We start from the raw sequence: 19,943 nt of genomic DNA on the forward strand, positions 1-19,943 counted from the left end.
GTGTGGGAAAGTGTAATTTATACATGTAGGTTTGTTACCTGCTGTTACTGATTAGATGTATAACACTGGCTCAAACATGATCTATCTATCAATCTATTGATCTATCGTAATCTCTGAGTTTCTGCCTCTAGTTTATTTTTGCTTTACGACGTTAGAAAAGTTCAGGAAACCTTACATGTTTCTCTTGCTTAAACCACAGATGGGAGTCTGTATATAAATACTGGCAAAGTGCTCTGCATGTCCTTCATTTACCCGAACCATATCTCGCCAAGCATGTAGTTCTTCAATGGCACTGTAGTCATTCAGAAAATGCAAACTGCTCAACAAGTATATTTAATTTTCCTAGAAGACAGCATTGGTACCATACAAAGAAGACTTTTGCATCACATAAGTGACAAATCCCATTAGTGATTTGTCATCCCAGTAGAGATTTGTCACTAAACCTATTCAAACAGACCTGGAGCACAAACAGACCTTAAAGGACACACAAATGGTAAACAGTAAATATTAATCACACAGATCATACAATTGTCCCTCAGAGTTTTTAGATTTGCTCTTCTGTGATGTCCCCGTTTTCATGCACTAACACTACTAGCACTGCAGAGCAATCATTTCTTTTTGAAAAGACTTCGGAGTAAAAAGAGTTCTGGTTTCACGGGTCAAGTCTCAAATTAGCACTAAGGTGTGTATTGTCACTGTTATCTTTTTTTTCCTCCAAGTTATACAAAGCTCAGTTGTAGTGCTTAGGAGGTTGTGGTCTCCATTGCTGGACAGCATCTCCAACACTGACACACCCAAGTTTAGGGGGAAAAAAACAACCTTGATTTTTAGCACAAAAGTTTTTTTGCTCACATTTGTGTTCGTGCCACCTTTTCCTCCACTGGGGATTTCTTAATGAGCCCATCATGACCATGTCTCCTTTAGCCTTTTATGTAATTCTTATAATTTTCCAGTGTCGTGCTCTTTAACATACAGTTTGTTGTCCCTCTGAGCACTGACAGCATTTCATATGTGACATTTAATTTCCTTAACATAACAATTGGGTGTTGGGTCAGCTTCTACGGCGGCTCGCTTTACAGGGTGATATATCATCTGGTGTGAACCAGGTCAGTGCCTACAATTGCTGAGCAGCCGTCAGCCAACAGAGGAGGAAAATGGCCAAGGAAAGTATAAAACAGATGAGCTTTCAATTAGTACACAGCTTTACATTTGAAGAGCCACAGCCTGTGTGTGTGCGTGAGTGAATAAAGTAAAGCTTCCTGTGAGGAAGTTAGTGCTGCTCACCAAACCTCTCCTAGAAATTCCCCTTTTTAGTAAATGTAAACTTTGATTAGGTAGCTCATGTATCCTGAAATATCAAACTGTTTATTTTTTACTTTCTCCAAGTTTCCACGTCTTGTATTTTTCTTTTTTCTAATGTGGGAAAAAATATAAAGCTTTTGTTAGACCGAAGCCACAGAGATACAAACTTGGAAGTTGTGTTGACTTTCTTTAAGGACTAACCTGCGTGAGTTTCAGATACGAAGTCAAATCAAACTAAAAACTCTCACATTGTCAGTTAAGACCTGACCCTTGATCACAGCTTGCCTTTTTCATTTTCCAGATTATAGTTTTTTATTTAAAAGTTAAAATATCTTTTCAATCCATTCAAAATATAAAATTAAAAATAAAAAGCTAACAGAAAAATCACAAAAATTCTTTCATATTTAGCAGGAGTAATAAATAATGAGCAAAAGAACATATGAAAACAAATGCAAACTACAGTTAAAGAACTTGCACACTCTTGCTGATCTCACTTCACTTCCTCTGTTTCAAAAACTATCGTCACCTTGCTTCTGCTAGCCGCTAGACAAAATAATCCGTAAGGTCCAATCAAAACACAGGGTCGTTTGGTCACGACCTGCGTAGTAAAAGAGAGACAGGGGTTGTATTTTTCCTCCAAAGAGAATTCCCACCTCGTTTCTCCGTCTTTCTCCATGTTTCCGCCTCTGCGACTCTTCAATGCCACAGACCCTCTGGCTGATTTGGCGGCTCAGGCTATTAATCACATGGTTTTAACGGTGCTGCTAAGGCAGAGGTGAGCGAGCAGCAGAGCAGGTGACCCTCCCTAACCGCGCTCCCGACCCCCATCAACCCCCAAACACCATGTCTGTGCCCCGATAAATTCACAGCAGGACTTTGACTGAGTCTGTTTTTCATCCTTCCTCTCACTTCCTGCCTGATGTCATCACTATATACTTAATAATGGACAACAAGGAGATCTAATGAGACTGACAGAAGGTGTGTGTGTTTGTGTGAGTGAGTGTGCAAAACAGAAATAACTAATAATGTAGAGCACTCACATTTATATAGTGCTTTTCTATTTGACATTCATGGCTGATTTAGAATCACCTGGAAATTCACACACATACAGAGAGAAAATGCGAACTCCACACAGGAAAACCCGGGTGGGGTTTGAGCTAGGAGCTTTCATGGCGAACCTTCTTGCACCGCATACATGGTTAAATTTCTTTATTAAATCATTTTTTAAACGTTTTTGGAATATATGTTAAAAAAAAAAAGAATAAATAAACTTCTCAAATTGGACATTTTTATTATTTTCTTTGTTTTATTTTCAGTGTAATATGAAGTTTAAATGATTGTCTGAATAGGCTACTGCATTTTATTTTTATTGGTTTAACTTGTGTCTGCCAGGAGGAAAGAAGAATGTAAGGATTTGGGCAGAAATACAGTGCAATGTAAACTACCTTGGTTTTATATACAGTGGTCTCTCGCTATAATGCGGTTCACCTTCCGCGGCCTTGCTGTTTCGCGGATTTTTTTGTGCAATTTTGCATGCTTCTTTTTTTTTTCTCTACAGCGCATTGTGTTCTGTGTCCTGATCGGCTATAGAGCATTGTCAATCAATCTCGTGCCGTACAGTACAGAATGCGTTCAGATTCAAATTTACATAAATCTGCGATCGCTAGCTTGATGAAGACTAGTGTCTTAGTGTGACTTTGAAGTGCTGTACTGTAGGTTTGTAAGTTTTCTCCCCAACAAACACAACGTCGATGAAACATTTTGCACCGTCAAAGGCACCTGCGGCAGCACCCAAAATGCAGAGGAAGATGCTAACCATCGCACAAAAAGTTGGACTTCTGGACATGCTAAAGGAAGGTAGAAGTTACCATATTGTTCAGACCATCAGGCACACCAGATTATAAGGTGCACTAAGCAAAACAAAACAGTCAGATAAGTCAAACTTTACTCAACTCATTCTTCTTGCTTCCTCTACCTCCATACCATTGATTCATTAATGCTGAATTCTCTGACAGCTTCTCTGTTCCCATGTTCTGGACCTGAAAACAAGGTTTGATCTTTGGTTTCATTTTATAATACTGGACTTATTTTTCTACGAAGGTTTGATCGTTGAGAGTGTTTGAACAAGAGAGAAAAGTGTATAAATGTTCATGCCTGTATAGTGTGTAGTGAGGGGTTTTACAGCTGGCTACTTCGCAGATTTCGCTTATCGCGGGTTATTTTTAGTAACTCTCGCGATAAACGAGGGACCACTGTATTTGCATATTCTGGTATAGTATGCTGTGTATATGTAAATTTAATTTATCTGACTACTTTTTAGATTGCAGTTGTTCTACTGTTCTTCTTGCCTTTTTACCGACTATTAATATAACAACATAACAGGCTGATTCCCTTCCCACATATGATGGTCATTGATATTGCCTTCTAATTTACATTTAAAATGGCTTCTAAAGTGAGTTTTTCTGTCAATACGTTGTCAAGAAACCCACACAGGATTTCAACCAGGTCATTACTATTGTTTGTGGCACTCAAATGAGGTAGGAGAACTGTCACAGCATTGTAATTGCTGGTCAGTGACTCAGCTCATGTTTACCTACTGAAATGGGGTTTTGTAAAAGAGGACATGGAATTTTATATTTAAAAACATAATCAACAAAAGAACAAGCCCATTGCTTCTGCATTAAAGAAGGTAAGGTGCTTCAGTTACTGCCCTTAGGATACAGTCCAGATTGGAGTTCTTCTGCTACATACAATGCAGTTGTTACAAAGAAAATGAATGCTTGACCTTGTTTTGGGCCAATCCCAAAGCACATACTTGTGTATAAAGAGCTTTGAAAACATAACTTTGACTTCATGCAAACTATGAAGGCTTTCCAGCTCATGTACAAGTCGAGATTTTTAGCATGTTGAAGACAAGGCTGCAAAAGAATGATGAAGATTATTTTACCTTTTCTTTCTCTGATAGTTACAAGTAGTCAGAGTGTGGAAAAGAGGCACGATGGCCACGGATCAATGACATCGCAGTGCAATGCGGCACTTCAGCCATTGAGCTTGCAATTGAAATCTGCCCGGTTATCTACGCTGGCTACAATGAGACCCTCCTGATCCTTAAACACATGTTGGACCCACTTTGTCGAGCCACCCTAGATCAATCTGTGACTCCACCAGTTGCTCGTTTTCACTTTCCACTAAATATGACCCACGGCTGTGGAAGCATATTCAGGACCACCAGCGCTCCTGGGACAGGTATATTCTCTGACTTTTCCAGCATTGAGACAATGAACATCAGTGGTGTGGTCCAGTCTTTTGAGCCCACAACAGGAAAAATTTCCTACAAAACTGAGTTGATGTACTACTATTCCTGTTCCTACCCCTTAGAATATATGATCAACTACACCCAGCTTAATGTGTCAGCCACCTCTATCATAGTCAAGGACAACAATGGCAGTTTCATCAGCACCTTGAGCATGAAGCTGTTTAGTGATGCCAACTACACCCAACCACTGGTAATCCCACAGTGGGGAATTGAACTGAGGACCGATGTGTATGTTGAGATCAAGGCCACCAACCTCACACGCCAGTATAATGTCCTGCTGGACCGATGCTATGCCACCATTTCCCCTCTGCCATCCAACTCTAGCATCTTCAACTTGTTTGTCTCCTGCTCTAAGGATCAGTTCACAAACATGATTGAGAATGGAGACAGCCAAAGAGCTCGCTTTAAGTTCCCAGCCTTCCGCTTCATCGAACACGAGAAGGAGCCTGTGTCCACCTACTACATCCACTGTGTCATTCGTCTATGTGAAAGGAGCACCTGCAGCACATTCAAGCACTGTGCACAAAGAATGAAGAGGAGCACCCTTGATACTTCTGAAGTGGGCATAACCAAGGCTTACACCATCATCTCTCCAAAGATCATTACCAAAGCTGAAAATGTTGAGTCCAAAGAGCAGCCAATTGTTGTAGAAAAATATAATTCTGATGTCGGGCTCGGTGTGGGTGTTGGTGTCCTTGCCTTTGCTTTCTTAATTGCTCTCATTATTGCAGCTGTGTTTTATAAAAGGTTCAGGAAACATTAAAAAATAGTAGGGAAAACAGCAATCAAATGTCAAATTCAAATATTTGTAAGATTTGTGAATGTGTGTGAGGTCTTTTAAAGCAGTCAGAGTATCCTAAAAAAAAAGCTTTTTGTCTTTCGCAAAGCAACTTGTCAACTTTCTGTCTAAGACTAACCATTACAGCATTGATGATACTGATTTTTGAAAATGACTCTAAAATCCAGCATTGACTTTGTAATCTCTATACTCTATTTATTTATATTTACATTGATGTGTCAAAGCATAGGTCAAAGGCTCATGCTTTTTAGGACTTATTGTTCCTCGTGCATATCTGTAGATAAAGTTATCAGTGTGCCTGTAGGACAGGGTTACGAGTCCAAGATGCATAAATACAAAAAAGGTAACATGACAATATATCCTGTAAAATCCATGAACTTGTATATTAGCTTGAAAGAAATGTAGTTTGCACAATATCTAAAGGATGGAAGAGATAATATATGTAAAACATAATTAAAAAAATAAAAGCAAGAATACCAAATTAACTATATTGTTAATAAAGCTAATTGAGATAAAGATATCCTGATGTAAGAGAGGCTTGAGAACAAATTACACTAAACCCAAAATTACAACAAAGAAATGTATTCATCAAACTAGAATCTTAGTATGTCAAACTCTAAGGTTTCTCTCCATATCTTTTCCTTTGTGAAAGTACTCACTGGTTTTTCAAACTGACGTCATGCCCCATAAGGCCAGTGTATATGTCAGAGGAGGAAGCTGCCTACCTATGTGCAGTATATCTCTGACCCCACTGGGCTACAACTGCCCCATTGCTGTGTGATGTCGTCTGGAGACAGGCTGATAAATGGAAAGAAGAGCCAGAGCTCCCTCGTGAGAGATTCTTGACATGTGACATCTTTAGTAACAACTCCCTGTTTCTCATTTAGTGCTTTTGTGATGCTAGACGGATTGTTTCCTGCTTCAAATAAAAACAAAGAAAGATATGCCAAAAGTCATCACCATCAAATGATCATTTAAGAATTAAATGCAAAATGCTTTAGATTAGATGGAGGACCTGTAGTTAGGAGTAATTACATAACTTGAAGAAGGTTAAAATTGTAAATTCATTTCAAAGTACCTCAGTTATCTAATTATGATAAAACTTATTAAAGTTGGCTATAGGTAGTTTTGGTCACTTACTAAAATCCTGGTTAATCGCAAATGAAACAACCACATCACATCCTGGAAATATAAGACAGGCAAACAGAGAACATTAAATCTTCTTTGACTGGAAACACTGTTACTGTTTCAGCTGCTGTTGTGATACACTGACTGAGATGGCCATGAAGTGTGAAAGTTCACAATACAAATGAAATACATAAATCACAACTACAAAACAAAGCCAGAAGTGAAAATAAGAATGAGAATAGGTAAATCTAAAATTTAATATCCATTTGGCAGGTTTTGGATCCATCCAGTTCTCAAGTAAGTTAAGTTTACTTCAAAAAATTTCACTTCAGCATTTGGGTCCATAGCGACGCCATACCAGTTGTAAATGATGGGCTAGTCATCACTATCTGTCAGTGAAATATAGACTGGATAAAAGTGAGGTGGAAAATTCAGAGTTTCAACAGAAACATTTGGCATTGTTGTACAGCCTTTACTGTAAACCTACCCACATATGCGGGTCACTTTCACACACAGCACATGGAGCAAGTTATTCACGGGCTTCATACTAAACCCCGAACCTGATCAGATCATTATTTTTGCTGTAGCAACGGGCAAATCTGGAATTGAACCACTTCCCAGAGTCATGCAGGATTTGATCTATGGCAGTTTAGCACCAACAAGGTTTGGCAGGGAAATGATAAGAGCCAAAGACCAAGAGGAAGGAGGCCCATTTTTTGATTGGTCTCCTGTGTATAGGTATTATATATTTTGAGATATATTCTCTAAGGCTTTATTCAAGGGAGTTTAGTTTACTGGGAAGTCAATTTATCTGCTCGACTGTCCCTGACTCCAGCTGGCATGTGCATGTATGTACATAGCAGATTGAATTTCATTTATGCACAGAATGGAACTTAAGTTCAATCTCAGAGACAGAGATCCTCTGGAGGCAGAAAAGCTCACTGGCTGAGTTAAATTTCAAAGAGATTTTTCTTGTTGGCTTGCAATATACTACAAAAGAAGAGAAAGGGACAAAAACAAAGTTGTTTGCTCATTCTGAAGATACAAAAATAGATACAAAATGAGGTGAACAGGTCTGCTAACTAAGAGTGATCTTTTTAGGGTTAAGAAAAACAAGTCCTTAGATTTAGATTAGGTAAATAGTGTAAAAGTATTAAAACATTGTCCCAAAACTTGCAATGAGTTGGGTAGAAGGACAAATATGAATTGTGCTAACATGTTAGCTTGCCAGAGGAGTCCCTAACAGCCATGAAGTACTCTATTAATTCTCAGATGATATATACTTAATAAGCTCCTCCAGAATACTATATTTTTATCTTCTCTCTCAGTGGTTACCACCTTGGCTGCATAACACAAATGGAGAGACCACAGAACAATTTTCATCTAGTAGATGAGCACTTATTGTCAGCAGCACCAGTGATGGTGGAAATCTAGCTAGCTAGCTAACAACAGATTGATTTTTAGGTACATAAAGTGACACTTTAGATGCTTTATCGCATTAGTTCATGCATCATTGTGCTGTTCAGTATTTGCAAATTGTCATTTCAGGCAAGTGCACAACCTGTTCTTTTCTGTGAGATACCACTCTGTTAAAATTCAAATGCTACATATGGATTTATGTAAGCTATGTCTTTACTATGTGAAAGGATATCGAATAAAAAAAGAAATATTGAAATTGACTACCTACTGTTAGTGTTGCTCATGTCATTAGCAATAGCTCATTGTGCTGTTAAGCATGAATGACACCATATCTGAAGAAGAACTACAGTTCCTCTTAGCTAGCTGGCTAGCCAAAAGGCTATTTAGAGGCTTTTGTCCAGATGCAGGGCTGAAAGGTCTAAAAAGGGGGCTAAGGTCTGAAAATGTAACAGACTCAACATTAATCATATTGTATTTTTTATTGAAATCAATATGATACTTTCTGGTTCACACTCAGTAGCTAAATATTTATGTATAAATGGTAGGTAGTTTGAATCGCAGAATCTGAGAAGAAATAAACAACATACATAAAACAAAACAGCTGCAATATAAGCCTGAAAAGGAAAAAGAAACTATCTGACTTCTTTGATATTTCATTACAGATACTTAATATTAGTGTTCCATATCCTTGTGACGGCCTATTACGACCCGGCTGTGCTGATATGGTTACACCCAGTGGCCTTCAGAAGCGGTAGTGAGATGACGGCTGAGCTACAATATGCTAAACATATTATGTGAGTTTATGACTGAACAGCAGGAGGCAGGCAGGCGGGAATCAGGAAACAGGAGGAGGAAGGCCTGCTGTCCATAAACATTGCCGTGTATGCATGTGTGGGAAAGTTTGTGAATGTATAAGAATGTTCCTGAGAGAAAAAGAGAAAAAAATAAACATTTTGAACCCCATAATTTTAATCATTTATTCTTTGGTAGGTTTATGCATTAAGGCCTGATTCTCACAGTAATAATAATAAGAGAAACAAGATCAAATAAATTTAGTTTTTATATCATATACGAAGAAAATTTTGTAATCCATGTTGACTGAGGTCTGTCTCCTTATCTTTTTGTTACCCTTCCTCACTGTGTGCAGATAGTGAAGATGGAAGGGGAAAATAAAAGCATGCAGTTTCAGATCCATAAATCTGGACTTCCCTGCAGAGAGAGATGAAACTGCCTCCTAAGGAGCTGGCATGGGCAGACAGTGGGAGCCTCATATCTCATATCAGCAGCACATGGACATCCTGCAGTTTGAGTTAGAGATGGACAACCTTACTGCTCTCTCAGTCGCTGTCTATGTTTATGTTTAACTTCCAGTCTCCAAATTTACTCCCTTTTTCTCTGGCCTTTAGTCCAATAAAATGCCATACGAATGACAAATGATTTTATAAACATATTTTGTTTGTAAAACTGGTTTATCTTGCTCTGGGTCATATCAAACCCGGTCCAATGGGCACTGTAGCTCCTTAAATTCAGGACTGAGCTTGGAAAAACTCCTTTTCAGTTTTTATGCTCAGATCATCTGGAACTCTTATTCAATCTAAATTCATGACTACAAGCCATATTTTACAATATTAAACTATTTATGGGAATTACAATACAAACAAACATTGAAAATGGTCAGGGGAGATAGGATTAGAAATGAGTACATCAGAGGGAAAGCTTACGTTGAGTAGTTTGGAGGTAAAACTATACAAGCGTGGCTGAGATGGTTTGGACATGTGCAGAGGAGAGATAATGGATATATTGGGCAAAGTATGTTGAATATGAAGCTGCTCGTCAAAGTCAATTAAAAACTTAACATCACTGAAAATGAAGGCTAGTCTCCTGTGATTTTTTTAAAAAAGTTGATTACATTGAATTAAAATTTGTTAATGTCTGTTAAAAATATCAAAGTCTATTTTTGCAAGGTCTGATTGCTAAACACTAGACAGCTTCACCAGGCTAAAGGTCCTTGGTCATATGTGATTCAATGGAAATAATAATGTTATGAATATTGTAAATGCTGAGACCCTAAATCAGGCTGAATTATGACATTGTGTGGGCCAAACATCAGGACATTAGCAATGTAAACACATTGGCTGTTGCAGCACAATACCATTAACAGTTTTGTTACCACTTGTGATATCTGAAGAGTCCAGTATCCCATCAGAACAGCTTGTCATATGGTCAAATAATCAAACAGCAACCTCCTGGCTAGTGCTGAAAGCTACAGTTGCTGGAATGACTGTCCACTTAGACTATGCTTAAGGGGAGGGCCCTTAGACACCCATGTTAAAATGTCCAATTTGATACAAATAAAAGCATCTCTATATCCTGGTCATTCAGGCCTGTTTACACTGTAGTCAGTTTAACCTCCTCCAACTGTCTAACATTACCGTTTCTCATTTATCCATTCAGTCTCTGTAGTATATTCACTGAGCACTTTATTAAGATCACCTTTTATCTTCTGAACTGCCTTAATTTTTAGTGGCATAGATTCAACAAAGAGCTGGAGACATTCTTCAGAGATTTTGGTCTATAGCAGTGGTAGGCAACCTTTCTGATGGCGAGGGCCATTTAAAATTTCCTCAGAAGTCAGTGTGCCGTATGATTGCATTAGCAATAAATTTAATAACGCTCTATGAACAGTTACACAATATATAGAACCACTTTATAGAATTATATTTGTTTGCAGATGTTGGCAGCTATCAGCGAATAGTTATCAGCTATTTTGAAACAAAAAAGACACTTTTTATCCATAACAAGAACTCCATAACAGCAAATGAACTGTACAACGGAAAATACAAATGCTATTTATGGTCTCCTCACAACAATGATAAGAAAAATAAACTAAGCCAATATGGCATGTTTGTTAATACAGAGACACATATGTTAATGTGATCTCTGGCTACCTGAGGACACAACCTGAGATATGTAGAGCCAAGTACTGTCAATAAGGCCTGTGCAATGTTCTGAAGACAGTTAAACTTGTCAGGTAGTGATGTCCAGCAGGTGAAAATGAAAGCTCCATGCATTAACTCAGCCAGTTAATGCGAGACAAATCTAGCTGCTCATTAAAGCTTTCTGGTTTGATCAGAAAATAAAACATTGGTCCATACACCTGAAAGTCCCAAAAATGCATTGTGTCTCGAGTCTACGGATGTATCCGTGTATTTCCGTGGTGCTGATGCTGCGCTGAGCGGAAACCTCCTGAAGCTTTTGAAGTGTCGGAATGTGGAAAGCTAACAACGTCCCTCTTACCAGTAGGCCAAGTTATTTTTAGCCAATTACAAGTTGAATCTGGTAGCTGGGGTTGTTAGCTAAGATACCGTCATTAAGAAGAGGAACAACTAATGTGTCTATGCGAGCTGATTTGCGATGTGTACCTCTGGTGCGGCCATTTATTTTTTGATGCACATTCTCAGATTAATTCACTGCGTGTCGTGCCCAGGGCTGGACTGGGACAAAAAAAAAACAGCCCGGGCATTTTGACTAAAGACCGGCCCACCAGGTATTAAAGCCATAAAGCCTTTGAATGAAAACAAACGCTGTTGTGACAGTGATGTACAATCTTGTTGGTATATGTATGATTTCTATACATTTTATGTCAGATAAAAACTTTGGTTGTAAGCTTCAGATAATTATTTGATAACAGCCAGACATTTTAAATGAGAATAAGAAAGTATTTCTTTGTGCCCCTCTTTCCCTGCCCCACCTGGCCCCCCTGGCAGAACTTTGCTAGACCCACCCCTACACAGTTACCAGCCGTCAGCTACATAGAAAAGTATCCTGATGTTATTTGTCTCTCAGAAACAGTTCATAACTTCCCTTCAACTCATTCATGTCACCTAAAAGGTAAACCTGTTTCTCCATCATCTGTTCAGCTCTGATGATTCAGTAAGGACATCTCCTGGTTTCATCTTCATGTTTCCCTCTCACCAGCAGTGTTGGGAAGGTTACTTTTAAAATGTATTCCATTACAGATTACAGAATACATGCCCCAAAATGTACTCTGTAACGTATTCCGTTACGTTACTCAATGAGAGTAACGTATTCTGAATACTTTGGATTACTTAATATATTATCATGCTTTTTACAACTACATGAATGTACTATTGCTGTGATTTATTACTATTACTGAAGGTCCACGGCTCCGAACCGTAGTAAAGGGACCTCTGGCTAATATGTCGGGTTCTATGTCAGGCTCATAGCTGAAAAATAGCTTTACTTTGTTGTCTGGGTCAAGTTTGCTAGCGAGAGACAGAGAGAGGCGTTGAAAGGCTGCTGCAACGGAACTTATTGTTTCGGAGGAAAACACGAACACAGCGTACAGTCGAGTCTTAATCCGGTTGTTCAGTGATGACGCGACGAATCCTACTTCCGGGTCTAAAGTAGTCTGCGTTTAATATGGCTTTTGTGTTGTTAACATGTTTAATGTTATGTATTTTCTTCTATTTGATCTCAAAAAGCTCCTAAAACAGTCAGTGATCCCTGTTGACCTCCCTCGGCTTTTATTACCGCTAATCATTTATTTAAGCTCAGTTTTTAAAACCTTAGGATGTAACTACAGCCCAGCCCATGCAGCAGTATATGAATGACTAACCTCGTATTGTGGATGGATTATCTCAGTTGTTCTCCTGGCTGAAGTTTGGTCCTTTTACAGCATCCTGCCATGCGATTACATTTGTTTCTGACCACCGAGAACACTCACGTTAACTTTTATCGAGTGGAAAAAAAAGTTAGCTTGTTTATATTATGCTAACATAGCTATGTCGCTAGCGGTCACGTAGCACATCATTATATACCAGCTAGCCCAACTTCAGTAACCCTACAAACGTCACTGCTGTTTAGTTTTCTGTCTTCATTTATGCTGGAAGTGATAGCAGAGCTGTACGTTTTAATTTGTTTCCAAAACCCCGCAGTCAGGACATGCTATATTGTATTTAGATAGAAGCTAGCGAGCTAACTCCCTGCTAACTTCTAACTCCGTTAAATGTCATAAATTCCGTTTTCATGGATGCCTGGATGTTAAACTCAATTGTTACACCTGGTAGAGCAGAACGCTGATCATTTTATTAAAGATGAAAGACTTTAGACAGTTTTTCAACTCTCAGTAATGCCACAGTGATCGTTTGATATATGGACCTGCAGCGGAGTTTAGACCCAGACACGGCTAGTGACGTCAGACTGAACAACCAGATAGCTTACTTACAACTGGGCTCGTCAGGCACTCTTCTTGGCTGAAGTGGTTATTATTATATTTACATGCTTCCAGCTCCCGTTTCTACTCGATGACAGCTCGTACTTTTCCACTCTCATTTTTCTCCCTCCTTGCGTTCACAGACACATAACGGGTATGGCAGTCCATTCTCCCTGCAGCACGGACTACACTGCCCATGATGCTACATTCTTTAGGGCTATGCCTGTAGCATTCTGCCTATTAGCTTAGCACAACAACAACAACAACAAAAAAAGGCGCTCTCTCACCCGGGAAACACGCAGTCGCAGAGAGTGCGTGTCACCATGGCAACCGTAACGCTGCCGCCTGGAACAACAGAACTTGGCTGTCAAACAAAACCCAAACAGTCCTGACAGTACCGCCGTGTAATCCATTTATTTCAACAAAGTAACTGTATTCTAAATACCACCGTTTTAAACGGCAACTGTAACGGAATACAGTTACTCATATTTTGTATTTTAAATACGTAACTGCGGCACATGTATTCCATTACTCCCCAACACTGCTCACCAGATATACAAACTGACATCATGGCCAGCAGCTTTACAGCTGTGACTCCAGCAAACATCAGCTGATACTAGAAACTAATATTAAATAAATTCTAACAACAGCTGATCAAGCTTAAACATGCTGCTGTTGTTTAGCGTGACATCTAGCGCAAAGTGGGCAATAAACAAACAAGAGAGAAAAGCCGATCAGCTGATCATTGATCAGTTTCATGATTAAAGTAGCAACAGGAGAGGGAGGGGAGAGAATGAGAGAAGAAGAGGCAGCCGTGCAGCAAAGACAGAATAACTCCAGCTTTGTGTCTTTTTCCATTCTAGCTGAAGTATGGGACAAACTGCGTCCCTTCTCAGCTCAACACGAAACACGTAATAATTTCTCTGAATGCGGGAGGATTCCGTCTTTTTACAGGACGATTGGCAACTCTACTAACTAACCTTATGAATAAAATAAAGTTCACTATCAGTAACATCAAAGCACCCACCCAGCTGTATAGAAACTGTCATGCTAGCTAGTACGCAGTACGAGTTATTGTAACTGACTGTAAAAAGTTAGCACAACGAAAATAAACTCCACCTAAACTTGGTTTATATCTGACCCAGATAGACTGCAGGTCATAACTTCTTACCTGAAGTTCAGTTCACCTGACAGTCGGAGCGGCGCTGCCTCGGGTCTCTGCTCCTCCTGCCTCCCCTGCTGGCCTCCACCACTCGCTAATGTTACTGAATCTGTGGAAGCTCCGCCACAGCCACCACCAAACAACTGAGTTATTTTTACACACCGGCCAGCATCTGGCCAATCCACCACCTTTCGTTGTTTATATACTGTTACAAAAAAATAAAATAAAAATAATCGGCCCACCGAGCATGCCCGATGGCCAGTCCAGCTATGGTCGTGCCATCAGTTAACCCTTCAGGTGCCAACTGTGGCACGCGTACCTGGTCTATAGTGATATGACAACAGATTTGTGAGCTGTAAATCCATGATGCATATTTCTTGTTCCCAAACACCTATAACAGCAGCTTGCACAAACTGCAGCCTCAGTTTTCTGTTCTTAGCTAACAGGTGTGGCACCAGGTGTGGTCTCCTGCTGCTGCAGCCCATCTGCTTCAAGGTTGTGCATTCAGAGATGCTCTTCTGCATACCTTGGTTGTGGTTATTTGAGTTACTGTTGCCTTCCTATTAGCTCAAAGCAGTTTGGCCATTCTCCTCTGACCTCTGGGATCAACAAGGCATTTTCACTAATACAACTGGTGCTCACTGGATATTTTCTCTTTTTCGGATCATAAACATGGCTGTGTGGGAAAATCCCAGTAGACCTGGAAACACTCAGACCAGCCCATCTGGCACCAACAACCATGAAGCTTTCAAAGTCACGTAAATCACCTTTCTTCTCTATTCTAACACTTGATTTTAACATCTGCACGTTCTCTTGTCCATGTTTGCATGATTAAATGCACTGCCATGTGCGAGTTGCTGCCATGTGATTGGATAATAGATATTTGTGTTAACGGGCAGTTAAACAGGTGTACCTAACAAAGTAGCTGCTGAGGCTAAACCTCCTGTATAGCACTCCCCAGCTGACAAATTTTGTTTGCATAACCTTGTTTCCTATGTTCTTCTAGTTTTTCCTCGTGTTCCTGTCATGTTTATTATTGATCGCCTCCAGTATAAGCATGTTTTTCTGTTTTATGGACTTTTACTGATATACCAGTGTATATGACTCCCGCCTGGAAATAAGTCTCAGTTGTCCTCTTCTACTGATTGCTACAACAAAAATGTTAACCTCAAAGTTTGAGAAAGTTTAGAAAAAATAAGGATTACCACTTTCATGGAGTTGAGGTTTAAACTAATCTATTGATATAACTAATGAAACTCTATGCTTTCTGTTTTTATTGAGACTTTGTGCTGGTTCTTTTAACATGACATTCACAGTCCTCAGTTTCAAAAGAAAAGGATTTGAGAGTGTAGTGGTCATGTGGTGCAGAAAAGGACCCAAATGTAGAGTCTTTGAGGCAGAAGTTACTAACCAAAAAAAGAAATAAACAAAACCAACCTTTATATTTGTGGGTCATGAAGTTCATTAAAATTAAAATCAGCTGCAGAATATAAAGGTCTGAAGCAAATGCATATAAGGCATAGGAGAGTAAAATAGGCCTGGAGCATAGACCATCTGACATAGGATAAAGAAAGACAGTGACTATACATAGCAAAGTGCAGACACCTAGATACAGGTGGACAGAATCAGGTAATAAGACATCGGGAAGTAAAACTAAAGCGTGGCACAAGAAACAAATTAATATCGACATAAAACAAAGTAACAAGACACAGAGGTAAAGACTTGGCAGCAAGACATGAGAAGACACTGGGGAACTAGACCAAAATGATGAAACTAGTATGAGTAACTATATTAGCAGAGACCAGAACAAACATCAAGTAATAATAGCTAGAGACATGACACAGCAACAATGAGCCTGATACAAAATGAAAGTACAGAATACAATGGAATGAAAAACCCTGGGAATAAGAAGAAACAGGAAATAACAAGAATAAACACTAGAACTGGTAAACAGAGGCCAAGACAAAGAACAACACAAACCTATTCAATTCAATTTTATTTAAATAGCGCCAAATCACAACAACAGTCGCATCAGGGTGCTTTATATTGTAAGGAAGGCCCTACAATAATACATACAGAGAAAAACCCAGCAATCAGATCACCCCCTATGAGCAAGCACTTTAGTGACTGTGGGAAGGAAAAACTCCCTTTTAACAGGAAGAAACCTCCAGTAGAACCAGGCTCAGGGACGATTGGGGCCATCTGCCATGATTGGTTGGGGTAAGAGAAGGAAGACAGGATAAAAGACATGCTGTGGAAGAGAGCCAGAGATTAATAACAAGCAATTTCAATGCAGAGAGGTCTATTAACACATAGTGAGTGAGAAATGTGACTGAAAAAGAAATACTCAATGCATCATGCATCAAACCTAAAAACCAGACTGACGGTTACAGAAGTAAAGAAAAACTGGACTATAAGCATTCTAAACAATGAGATTCTAAAACCATAAACAGAATATTTAATAATAATCCAGAATTCAAAATAAAAAAACAACTCAAGCTTACAGTTCAAAACCCCAGAACCATGACAATATTCTGGATCATAGCTTCATTAAAAATGTACTTACGTGGACTTGGATGAAGCCCGCTAAACCAGTTGAAGTGGAATTTCACACACATGTCGTTTGAGTGCAGCATGTAATAAGTACCACACACAAGAAAATATAGCATTTATAAGGGCATCAAACCCCTGATTGAGCCAAGCTTTCCGTTGGTCTCACTGCTTGTTGAGATGCCAAGTCTTCAAGTGTCCCAGTTAGACTCCACAAACGTGACCCTACAAACTGAAGGGAGATTTATGGTTTGGTTAACAGCATCATGATCTGGGATCATGTGTTTTGGATTTCAGTCTAAAAAAGGTTTTCATTATTTTGATCATTAAAACAAAGCGGGAAACATTTCAGCATTAAATTCTCCTAACCTCAACCAAACACAGTTGTGTTTTCTTTTTAAAGCAATCCAGCCTGGAGTCTGAGTTTGAAATTTCACCCACTTGTGTTCTCCAGTGGGGTGTGTGGCTTTTAGTATATAAGAAACTAACTAAAAAGGACATCTAGTTTGTTCTATTAAGAAAATTAGATGATCTGCTACTGATCCCTCATAAATAACTGAAATGTAAGTGCCACTAGACAAGTGCTTGAACTTGGCTGTGGTAAAGTAGTTTCCACAGGTGTCATCAGATGTAAAACATATGATGAAGAAACAGCTGTCTTATGTGATTTTAAAGGCATAATAAATCAGAGATTACAGGTATAAAAGATAACTTATCTATAATTGGGCATTAAAATGGGTAACAAATAACAATAATAATATTAGAAGAAGAAGAAGAAGAAGAAGAAGAGAACAAGATTCGGAGCAATTCTGGACTGCATTATTGCATAGGTTATCAGCAGAGTCTCTAAATTTCTTTCACTGTGTAACCCACTTCAAGGTCCAACCTATGTTTACAGTACAAAGTGTATAACTACACAAGTAATCCAAACCACATGTCCAAATCAGTGGGTATTCCCCACTTTAAATCCAGACACAATGGGTCTGGGCCATATCTTAGAACAATTCTAAATCAGTAGATTTTTAAGCGCTCTACGTATGCATGTGGGTGGTTCGGGAGATCCTGGAGCAGAGCCTGACAAATAAAAATATTGCTTGGAATTAGTTTGTATAAACTTTATATAAAAATACACTTTAGCAATGATAAAATATCTGTAATCAGTTTACTTTTAAGACAGGCTTGTTTGTTTTTTTTAATCATTTGCATCAGACCTGAGGATCTAGCCACAGCTTTCCAAGCAAGAGGCTGTCAAATGGGTGGATTTGTGTGGATGAATGTCTAGGCAAAAAAAAAAAGAGGCAGCAACTGTATGATGCTATCATGTCAACATGGACCAAAATCTCTGAGTAATGGCAGATGTACCTAATAAAGTGTGTAACCAAAGACTTGAGAGGCTGAGAGTAGCAGTCCTTATCTAATTTTATTTTAAAAAGCCCCAAGCATTAAATAGTTCCTCACTGCTTCTCACAGTAGACATTTCATCCCTCTGTTAAGGTGAATAAACCCTGTTCTAGTGTAAATAAAAATCGATATAATAAACTGCTGTGGATCATCTGGATAAAAGGGATCTGAAAATCTGTAACAAAATTGGAAGCCAAACAAAATCAAAAAGTCCAAAAACAAAAATTATACAATAATTTTTACTTCCAAAATTTCCAATTTAACTTCCTGGACCCCATTTAGACCAAATGCCTGTACTTCTATAGACACACACCTTGAACCTCACGTTTCTATATGTTCAAGTGTGAGCAGAGAGCGACGTGGTGAGTGAGGACTCCATGTTTATTCCTCCATGGGGAGACAGCTGTCATTGCTGAATTCCTGTGAATGAAGTATGGAGTCCAATTCCTGTGAGCTGGATAATTCACCTACGTTATATGTCTGATTTATCCAACGTGGACACGACACTTCCACAACAGTGCTGAGAATTCACACGAGGCCCAGCCGCGCAGACTCCCACGGAGCCACTAATGCCGGCAGTTTAAGAGGGGCAATCACCAGCAGATATGACGAGCAGCCCGCAAAGGTGTTGAGTTATTTAGATGCCCAATCCAAGCTGTAACAATACCAGAGGAGGTGAAGGAAGAATGTGCCACTGGGGAGCTTTCAGTAACAAATTAAGTAGGATAAATATGAATGTGTTCCTGAATTATAATCAGTGTGTAAATCCCATAAAACAAATGGACAAGCTCAAGATAAACGTCCTTTAGGTTTAGGTATTAGTAGCTGTAGTAGCTAGTTTTATATCAACGTGCCATTTTTACATTTGTCAAAAATTTGTTGTGACTTGCTCAGCAGTTCAGATCAGTAACTTTTCTGTAATTAACTAATGGAAATGTACTGTATGTAAACATTTTCTTGAATGCATAGTATTCAAGAAATACAAACATACATAATTACAATAAGGTACTTCTAACAGGCTTAATAGTGATTATGGTAAGTTACTAATATTGATATTAGTGCTCTTGTAAAATGTCTAAATTACATGAGGTAAGCTGGTAAAACTAGACATGCACATGTATTTATTTATTTATTTTTAACTTAGAATAATGTGATAAGTCATTTTAATTCATGCATGTGACAGAAAACTGGCTAAGCATTTTTTTTAAAGGCACATTCTGTGGTGCTGGAGAGGTGTCTTAGGCTACGTCCACACGTACACGGGTATTTTTGAAAACTGAGATTTTCCGTTTTTGTTTTAAAAAATAATCCCGTCCACACGTAAAGGCAGAAATGAAGGAAAACGCTGCTAGGAACATGCCAAAGTAAAAGGTGGCAATATATTCCTAACCGTGCAGAAATGTTGGCCAATCAGAAGTCTAGAAGCCTCGGTGGGAAAAAGTAAACAAAGCTGGGGCATAGTCAAAGGAGCTTGCAAAGAAAAGTGTCTGGACTTCTTTAAGTTACTTGAAGATGTTTCACCTCTCATCTGAGAAGCTTCTTCAGTTCTAAGGTCAAATGATGGAGAGTCCCAGATATAAGCCTAGTGGGAGTTTCCCCCCACAGAGGGACAAAAGGACCCCTGATGATC

At 39.0% G+C, this 19,943-nt stretch overlaps 1 pseudogene across 1 annotated transcript; it reads left to right on the forward strand.

The window, feature by feature from the left end:
- The first annotated feature begins 4,233 nt into the window (after positions 1-4,233).
- Positions 4,234-6,302, forward strand: LOC308409513 (zona pellucida-like domain-containing protein 1; annotated as a pseudogene). Its single transcript has one exon. The product of its transcript is annotated as a zona pellucida-like domain-containing protein 1 (transcript).
- Positions 6,303-19,943: the final 13,641 nt, after the last annotated feature.

Source organism: Rhamphochromis sp. 'chilingali' (genome assembly GCF_963969265.1).
Source record: "Rhamphochromis sp. 'chilingali' genome assembly, chromosome: 14".
Taxonomy (NCBI): domain Eukaryota; kingdom Metazoa; phylum Chordata; class Actinopteri; order Cichliformes; family Cichlidae; genus Rhamphochromis; species Rhamphochromis sp. 'chilingali'.